The sequence below is a fragment of the Chlorocebus sabaeus genome, chromosome X (genome assembly GCF_047675955.1).
Source record: "Chlorocebus sabaeus isolate Y175 chromosome X, mChlSab1.0.hap1, whole genome shotgun sequence".
Classification (NCBI taxonomy): domain Eukaryota; kingdom Metazoa; phylum Chordata; class Mammalia; order Primates; family Cercopithecidae; genus Chlorocebus; species Chlorocebus sabaeus.
The window spans coordinates 78,938,538-78,948,106 of NC_132933.1; the positions used below are offsets into that span (position 1 = coordinate 78,938,538).

Consider the following 9,569-nt stretch of genomic DNA (forward strand, 5'->3'; position numbering starts at 1 on the left):
AAAAAGTTCCCATCTGGGAAAAGAGAATATTGAATTACAAGAAGCTCAGGAATATGCAATTAAATTCAACCAAAAGAAGAGTTCATCAAGACACATTATAATCAAATTATCAAAATTCAAAAACTAAGAAAGAATTCTCAAAGGAGCAGAAGCATATCACATACAAGGAAGCTTTAATATGGCTACCATCAGATTTCTCAGCAGAAACCTTACAGGACAGGAGAGAGTGTGAGGATATATTCTAAGTGTTAAAGTCAAAAGTCGTCAACTAAGACTACTATAATCAGCAAAGCTGTCATTCAGAATTAAATGAGAAATAAAGACTTTCTCAGACATAAGCTGAGGGAATTCATCAACACAAGGCCTGCCTGAGAGGAAATGCTAAATAAAGTTTTCCAATCTGAAAGAAGACATTAATTAATGAAATGAAAAGATATGAAAGTATAAAAGTTACCAGTAAAAGTAAACACCTGGTCAAATTCAGAATACTCTTTTTTTTTTTTTTTTTTGAGGCGGAGTCTTCACTCGGTCGCCCAGGCTGGAGTGCAGTGGCACGATCTCGGCTCACTGCAAGCTCCGCCTCCCGGGTTCACCCCATTCTCCTGCCTCAGCCTCCCGAGTAGCTGGGACTACAGGCGCCCGCCACCGCGCCCGGCTAATTTTTTTGTATTTTTGTAGAAACGGGGTTTCACCGTGTTAGCCAGGATGGTCTCGATCTCCTGACCTCATGATCCGCCCACCTCGGTCTCTCAAAGTGCAGGGATTACAGGCGTGAGCCACCGCGCCCGGCAAGAATACTCTTAAACTGTAATCATTGTTCCAAAGTTTTATCATATTGATGTAGGCAATAACGTTTTAGATATGAACACAAAAGCAGAGGGAATAAAAGCGAAAATAGACAAATGGGATTACATGTAACTAAAAAACTTCTGCATAGGCAAGGAAACAATGATCAGAGTGAGAGACAACCTTTGGAATAGGAGAATATATTTGTAAACCACACATCCAGTAAGGAGTTAATATCCAGTATACAGAAGGAACTCAAAGAACTCAATATCAAGAAAACAAATAGTTCAATTAAAAAATGGGCACAGAATCTGGATAGACATTTTTCAAAATAAGACTTACAAATGGCCAACAGGCCGGGTGTGGTGGCTCATGCCTGTAATCCCAGCACTTTGGGAGGCCGAGGTGGGCGGATCCCTTGAAGTTAGGAGTTCGAAACCAGCCTGCAAACATGGTGAAACCCTGTCTCTGCTAAAAATACGAAAATTAGCCGGGCATGGTGGTGGGTGCCTGTAATCCCACCTGCTCAGGAGGCTGAGGCAGGAGAATCCCTTGAACCCGGGAGGCAGAGGTTGCAGTAAGCCGAGATGGCACCACTGCATTATCTGTGGCCTGGGCAGCAGAATGAGACTGTGTCAGAGTCCAGAGTGCTAACCATTACACGATGGAACCTACACCTGACTGTGTCTAAAAAAATAAATAAATAAGGCTGGGCGCAGTGGCTCATGCCTGTAATCCTAACACTTTGGGAGGCCGAGGCGGGCAGATCACCTGAGCTCAGGAGTTTGAGACCAGCCTGGCCAACATGGTGAACCCCTGTCTCTACTAAAAATCCACAAATTAGCTGGGCATGGTGGCAGGAGCCTATTATTCAAGCTACTTGGGAGGCTGAGGCATGAGAATCGCTTGAAACCAGCAAGTGGAGGTTGTAGTGAGCCGAGATCGCACCACTGCACTCCAGCCTCGGTGACAGAGAGAGACTCTGTCTCAAAAAAATAAAAATTAAAAAAAAAAAAAAAAGAAAAGAAAAAAAAAAAAGAAAAAGGCAAATCAAGACCACAATGCAATATTGCCTCACACCTGTTAGAATGACTATTTTCAAAAAGACAAAAGTTAAGGATTAGTGATGGTGTGGAGAAAAGGGAAACTTTATACAGTGTTGGTGGAGATATAAATTAGTACAACCATTACGAAAGCTTGTGAAAACACTAAAAATACAACTACCTTATGATCCAACAATCCCACTTGTGGGTATTGTTCAAAGAAATTGAAATCAGTGTGTTGAAGAGACATTTGCCCTCCAATGTTTATTGCAGCATTATTCACAATAGTCAAGATATGAAATCAATGTAAGTCCCCATCAACAGATAAATGTATAAAGAAAATGTGATATACATACACAATGGAACACTAGTCAGCCTTAAAAAGAGGGAAAATCTGTCATTTGCAACAACATATATGAACCTGGAGGACATTATACTAAGTTAAGCCACGCACAGAAAGATGAATACTATATTATCTCACTTAATGTGTAATTTTCAAAACTTGAACTTATGGGGAGTAGACTGGTGGTTAATAATCTGAAGAGAGGGTGAAAATGTGTTGATCAAATGATAAAAATTTTAGAGAGAAGGAATAAGTTTTTGAGATATATTGCATAGCATGATGACAACAGTGATAAGGTATTGTACATTTCAAAAACTGCTGAGTAAATTTTAAGTATTCTCATCATAAAATAAGTATGTGAGTTGAGATATATAGTAAGTAGCTTGATTTAATTATTCTACAATGCATGCACATATCAAAATACCACATTTTACCCCATGAATATATACAATTATTTGTGAACTAAAAATGCATTTGAAAAAGAACTACTAGAAAAACTAAAAATGAGAAAATAAATAAGCAAATTAATTAATTAATTAAAATCCTTGTCTAGTAAGTTTAATGTTGATACTTTCTCAGGGACCATTTTTTGTTAATTACCTTTTTTCTGTATATTAGCTATACTTTCCTGTTTTTTGTATGCCTTGTAATTTTTTAATGAAAACTGCACATTTAAATATTATAATGTGAAACCTTGAGAAATAAAATTCCTCCCTCTCCCTAGTGTTTGCCGGTGAATTTTTTGTTTTTTTTTGAGATAGAGTCTTGCTCTGTTGCCAGGCTGGGCATGATCTTGGCTCACTGCAACCTCTGCCTTCTGGGTTCAAGCAATTCTCCTGCCTCAGCCTCCTGAGTAGCTGGGATTACAGGCATGTGCCACCATGCCTAGCTAATTTTTGTATTTATAGTAGAGATAGGGTTTCACCATATTGGCCAGGATGGTCTTGATTTCCTGACCTCGTGATCTGCCTGCCTCGGCCTCCCAAAGTGCTGGGATTACAGGCGTGAGCCACCGCACCCGGCCACTGGTGATGTTTTTAATAGATTGTAATTTTTTTGAGGTAGTGTTTGCTTTCTCATCCAGTCTGGAGTTCAGTGGGGGCAATCACAGCCCAATGTATCCTTGAACTCCTGGGCTCAATCAATCCTCCTGCTTCATCCTCCTGAGAAGCTAGAACTACGGGTATGCACCACCAGGCCTGGTTAATTTTTTTATTTTTTATTTTTGTAGAGACAGAGGTCTCGCTATTTTGCCCAGGCTGATCTCAAACTCCTGGCCTCAAAAGATCCTCCTGCCTTGGCCACCTAAAGTGCTGAGATTAAAAGTGAGCCAACGTACCCAGCCCATTTACAGTATTTTTAATGTTGACGTGAAGTATGTATACAATTGTTAAGAGTACACTCACTGAGCTTTAATATGTATAACCCCTTGTTCTCTTTCGATAAACTATAAAACCTTTCCCAACAACCTAATACACTCTTGAAGGATATCATAAATAGTGTGTTTGAGGGCTAGAGGAATAGCCCAAATACCGTGATGAGGTTCATAGGATTTGGGGCTATTTGGAAGACCCTTACAAGGAATATAGCACAACTTTTCTATCTGTTGATTGTCTCTGTAGCATCCTCACAAAATACACTATTGGCTTGCAGGTTTTCAGAGATTGGCATTCACCAGTTCTGGAGGTGTTACTGTTCCATCTTTGGACAGCTCAGAGTATTCAGACGTCTTTATTTATTAGAGCTACACATAACAAGACTATTCATCAACTTCCCCCATTGCAGACAGCCCTTTGAGTTGTAAAGAGTCCTTCCCCAGGTCTCTTATTTTCTTTTCCATAATATGTCCTGGTCCCTTTAACTGCTTTTCACTGGTGATGATTTGGAGGGCCCCCACCAGCCTGCTAATTAGAAGGCTTTATCAAAATCCTCTTTAAACGGCATTGCCCTCAAGCCAAGGACAGACTCCTGTTTAGTGGGGGGTGCTCTTCAAATTAGAGGGGGTTGAGCACTTTTCTTTGACCCTTTCTTCTGATACTAACCTTGTATGAATCAGACTTTCCCCTTTTTATATCAGATTCTGATCCTGCCCGGTATACGCCTTTGTCTCCTTTCCTGCAGACAGGCTCAGTGCTTCTTTGATGATTTTATGCTGCCATCTCGTGGCTAAATCGACAGTGCCGGCTTTTGTTGGGTCCTAATTTAGCAGGCGAGAGGATGTACAGATTAACATAGTGACAATCCTAAAACTGGAATAATCTGAATCTTTAAAAAGAAGACCTGATTTCTTCCTATTGCGTGCCACGTGATTGGGAGCCCCAAGAAGAGGATGCTAACACAGCTATGGCATGGCCACAGAAAATATGCCTGAAACATCCCCATCAGAGCCCAACTCTTACTAGCTAATTGACTTTGAGCAAGTCACTTTTCCGTCTAGTGTCTCAGTTTCCATACTTCTGATTCTAACAGGTTTAGAAAATGGAGCCAAGCAGTAGTGAAGGTGAGGCCAGGTTGGGAAGAGGAGGAAGTAAAGTGAGTTGAAAGCTAGTGGGGGCAGGGGCGTAAGTAAAACCTGAAGGTAATAAATGGCAGAAGAGGGCAGGACTGCTCTAGGGCAAAGGCCTAGGCAAATATTTTTCAGAAGTTCCTTTCAATGTAAACAGTTTGATTAAAAATATATTACAAATACATGGGCCCATGTGAGGTGTAGTGATTTATCAATGAAAATTTAGAATACCAGGTGGAGAAGAGATGCTTACATATTTGTTTATTCAACAGTTCAAATACCAATTTTTATAATGACCTTGCACCATATCTTCCTTTTTAGGTCCAGAAATCATCTCTTTATGTTTATTGTTAAATGCACCATTCCTGGCTAATTTCATATCTCCCTCCATGAGAAAAACATAGCAACACTGTAATACTTCCATTGCAACGGCACTCTGGAACTTCTTTGTATTGAAACTATAAATTTCTTGCTTTTGCAGTTTCTTTAGCCTAAGGGTCAACAGTGGACTTAGGTAGGCCACAGCTCTGAACGTGTCCTGTGTCCAATGTGAGTGTCACCCCATAACGGCACATCAGCACCATTTTGCATGCCTAACCTTAAGAATTACCATTTAAAAAAATCCAGTGACAACCAGTGAGAGTGATCTGCTAGTGTGACTGCCCACCTGGAACCAGGGCCTGGTCACAGAAACCCAGGGCAACCAGTTTATAAATTGTCTTTTTGCCTTTTTATTTTAAAAGGTATTTTTGTGAAACAAAAGGTTTTAATTTCAGAGTCAAATTTATCAATCTTTTATAGTTGATGCTACTTGAGTCTTTAGAAAATTTTCCCCCAACCAAATTTCTTTTTTCTTTTTTGGAGATGGAGTCTTGCTCTGTCGCCTGGACTGGAGTGCAGTGGCACAATCTCAACTCACTGCAACCTCCGCCTCCCGGGTTCAAGTGATTCTCCTGCCTCAGCCTCCCGAGTAGCTGGGATTATAGGTGCCTGCCACCATGCCCGGCTAATTTTTGTATTTATAGTAGAGACGGGGTTTCGCTATGTTGGCCAGGCTGGTCTCAAACTTCTGACCTCAGGTGATCCACCCACCTCGGCCTCCCAAAGTGCTGGAATTACAGGCTTGAGCCACCATGCCTGGCCAACCAAATTTCTTAAAAGTATAGAACATTTCCACACTTGCAGAAACTTCTAGTAGATAAAGATGTATTAGAGGTTTGGTAATCCGGTTTTTCTGATAGCTGCTTCGTAGGTGTCACCGTAGGTAGTTTCACTTTTTGTTAAGCATTGTTTTCTCAAAGGTACCATTGTATTGTACCACTTTACAATACAATAACCCTCATTTGGAATGACAAGTCAGATTACTTTTTTTGTTTGATCCAAGGACACTTAGAAGATGGAAGGTATTTCTTAAGGAAGAAAATTTGCATACTTTATTATTTATCTGGAAACTGAAGAGCAAGCTTACCTGATAGATTTGGGTTGATGGTTACACCTTCCAGTTCAGCCACTGGGAGGGTAACGTATCCTTTGACTTTCTAGAAGTTGCTCTATAATGCTTAAGTTGCCATTGTCTCCCGTCTGGTTCTCTGTTGTTTCTCGAATAATATAGAAGAGTTTATGAGATTAATTGCTTCCTACTGAAATAGCCAGGTTTCTGAGGGCAGCTTTGGCTTTTATATGAGCTTTTTTTCCTACCACTTACCAGTTACTGACAGAGGGTCAACTTCACTACTGTGCCATTGTGGTTGGTCCAATGTTGGGTTCCTCAGATTCATGGAGGAAATAGGAAAATAGTAAAGATTAAGGAGTCATAGTTAAAAAATTACAAACAGGTCACAAACAGTACTCTTTCTTGATTATTTAGGAACTAAATAGCCATTCTATGAAATGTCTTTCTTTCCTTTTTCTCTCTTGTTCACCAATTGACTCATAAGCACTTCCGTTCTCTTATGATTGGGAGCCATACAAGGTAGGGTGTTGGAGTAAAAAATACATTGACTCTGAATCATGGTGTGTGACCTCAGACACATGATGTAACCTCTATAGGACTCTATTATAATGTATAAAACAGGAATAATCGTTTATTACTATCTATGTAATACATATTCCATTATCTATTACATTGGATAATGGAATGGGAAGTCCCTTGAAGATGGTACTAACCTCAATGTATTACTCCTTTCTAGCTTCTTTGGTACAAAAGTTTGGTGGAGGAGTTACAAATTCTGGTTTCAATGATACATTTGGATACTTTATCAACACATCAGAGCTCTACCTATCCCTTCCCCCAATCTCAAAACCAAACTGAATTAACATCTTCACACTTATTATGTAGTTTATGGAGGATTTTAGCATTAATTATTGCTTGATTTACTCAATGTCCCCATGTTATAGATGAGAACTGGAAAACCCATTGAAGTTGTGACTCCTGGTCTAGAAATGAAGTCTACTTCCAGTTAATGTTCTTTCTGGTATGTCTTTGCTTTCTTGAAATTTCCCTTTTTTGTCGTTACTGGGTAAATTTTGAACCAACCAAATCACAAAGATGTCGGGCTTTCAATCTTCTAGGCCACGCCTCTTATGCTCTCTCCGCCCTCAGCCCCCCCTCAGTTCTTAAAGCGCTGCAATTCGCTGCTGCAGCCATATTTCTTCCTCTCTCGGGGCTGGAAGCTTCCTGACTGAAGATCTCTCTGCACTTGGGGTTCTTTCTAGAACATTTTCTAGTCCCCCAACACCCCTTATGGCGTATTTCTTTAAAAAATCACCTAAATTCCATAAAATATTTTTTAAAATTCTATACTTTCTCCTAGTGTTTTCTTGACACGTCCTCCATATTTTTTTAAAAAAAGTATTTGGAATATTTTGAGGCAATTTTTAATATTTAAGGAATTTTTTTTTGGAATCATTTTTGGTTGACATCTTTGATTTTGTGGATCAGTTTTCTACTCTTCCACTCTCTTTTCTATATTTTGCCCATCGGGGCTGCGGATACCTGGTTTTATTATTTTTTCTTTGCCCAACGGGGCTGTGGATACCTACCTTTTAATTCCTTTTTATTCGCCCATCGGGGCCGCGGATACCTGCTTTTTATTTTTTTTTTTTTCCTTAGCCCATCGGGGCATCGGATACCTGCTGATTCCCTTCCCCTCTGACCCCCCAACACTCTGGCCCATCGGGGTGGTGGATACCTGCTTTTTAAAAATTTTGTTTTTTTGGCCCATCGGGGCTTCGGATACCTGCTTTTATTTTTTATTTTTCCTTGCCCATCGGGGCCTCGGATACCTGCTTTAATTTTTGTTTTTCTGGCCCATCGGGGCCGCGGATACCTGCTTTGATTTTTTTTTTTCATCGCCCATCGGTGCTTTTTATGGATGAAAAAATGTTGGTTTTGTGGGTTGTTGCACTCTTTGGAATATCTACACTTTTTTTGCTGCTGATCATTTGGTGGTGTGTGAGTGTACCTACGGCTTTGGCAGGGAATGACTCTGCAGTTAAGCTAAGGGCGTGGAGGAAAAGTGGCCGCCATTTTAGACTTGCCGCATAACTCAGCTTAGGGCTAGTCGTTTGTGCTAAGTTTAAACTAGGGAGGCAAGATGGATGATAGGTCAGGCAGAGGAAGTCATGTGCATTGCATGAGCTAAACCTATCTGAATAAGTTGATTTGGGGCTTGTTACGAGCTTTGCGTGATTGTTGTATCGGGAGGCAGTAAGACAGAATCGTCTTTTGTCAGTACAAGGCACTAGTTGAAAATGAAAGGTTAGAAAAGACTAAGGTGCAAGGCTTAAAATGGCGATTTTGACATTGTGGCATTGCTCAGCATGGCGGGCTGTGCTTTGTTAGGTTGTCCAAAATGGCGGATCCAGTTCTGTCGCAGTGTTCAAGTGGCGGGAAGGCCACATCATGATGGGCGAGGCTTTGTTAAGTGGTTAGCATGGTGGTGGACATGTGCGGTCATACAGGAAAAGATGGCGGCTGAAGGTCTTGCCGCAGTGTAAAACATGGCGGGCCTCTTTGTCTTTGCTGTGTGCTTTTCGTGTTGGGTTTTGCCGCAGGGACAATATGGCAGGCGTTGTCATGTGTATATCATGGCTTTTGTCACGTGGACATCATGGCGGGCTTTTGCTCGGTGCAATCTTGGCGGGCTTGCCGCATTGTTAAAGATGGCGGGTTTTGCCGCCTAGTGCCATGCAGAGCGGGAGAGAAAGTGGGATGGACAGTGCCGGATTGTCGCATAACCCAACCAATTAGAAATGGGGGTGGAATTGATCACAGCCAATTAGAGCAGAAGATGGAATTAGACTGATGACACACTGTCCAGCTACTCAGCGAGGACTTGGGTGAATTAGCATAGCACTTTAGCCAGTCAAGAGAAAGAAGTGGAGGGGCCACGTGTATGTCTCTCAGTGGGCGGTACAGCAGGTGTTTTCAAGGTCTTTTCAAGGACATTTGGCCTTTCCACCTCTGTCCCCTCTCATTTGTCACCTTCTGTCCAGTGCTGCCTCTTGCAGTGCTGGATATCTGGCTGTGTGGTTTGAACCTCACTCCATTCCTCTGTATTGGTGCCTCACCTAAGGCTAAGTATACTTCCCCCCACCCCCACCCCCCCAACTCCCCCAACTCCCTACCCCCCACCGCCCCACCCCCTGTGGTCTGCCCTACACTGCACTGTGGCCAGTGCTCCAGGCCTGTTTGGTGTGGACATGGTGGTGACCCGTGTCAAGGACCAGAATGGATCACAGATGATCGTTGGCCAACAGGTGGCAGAAGAGGAATTCCTGCCTTCCTCAAGAGGAACACCTACCCCTTGGCTAATGCTGGGGTCGGATTTTGATTTATATTTATCTTTTGGATGTCAGTCATACAGTCTGATTTTGTGGTTTGCTAGTG

General features: G+C 41.7%; 1 long non-coding RNA gene across 1 annotated transcript in view; it reads left to right on the forward strand.

Moving 5' to 3' along the window:
* Nucleotides 1-7,326: 7,326 nt before the first annotated feature.
* LOC103232191 (uncharacterized) overlaps nt 7,327-9,569 on the forward strand; it is a 31,547-nt gene continuing 29,304 nt past the window's right edge. Inside the window, exon 1 of the long non-coding RNA XR_497087.3 lies at nt 7,327-9,501. This is a non-coding gene — a long non-coding RNA (uncharacterized lncRNA). The remainder of the gene's footprint in view (nt 9,502-9,569) is intronic.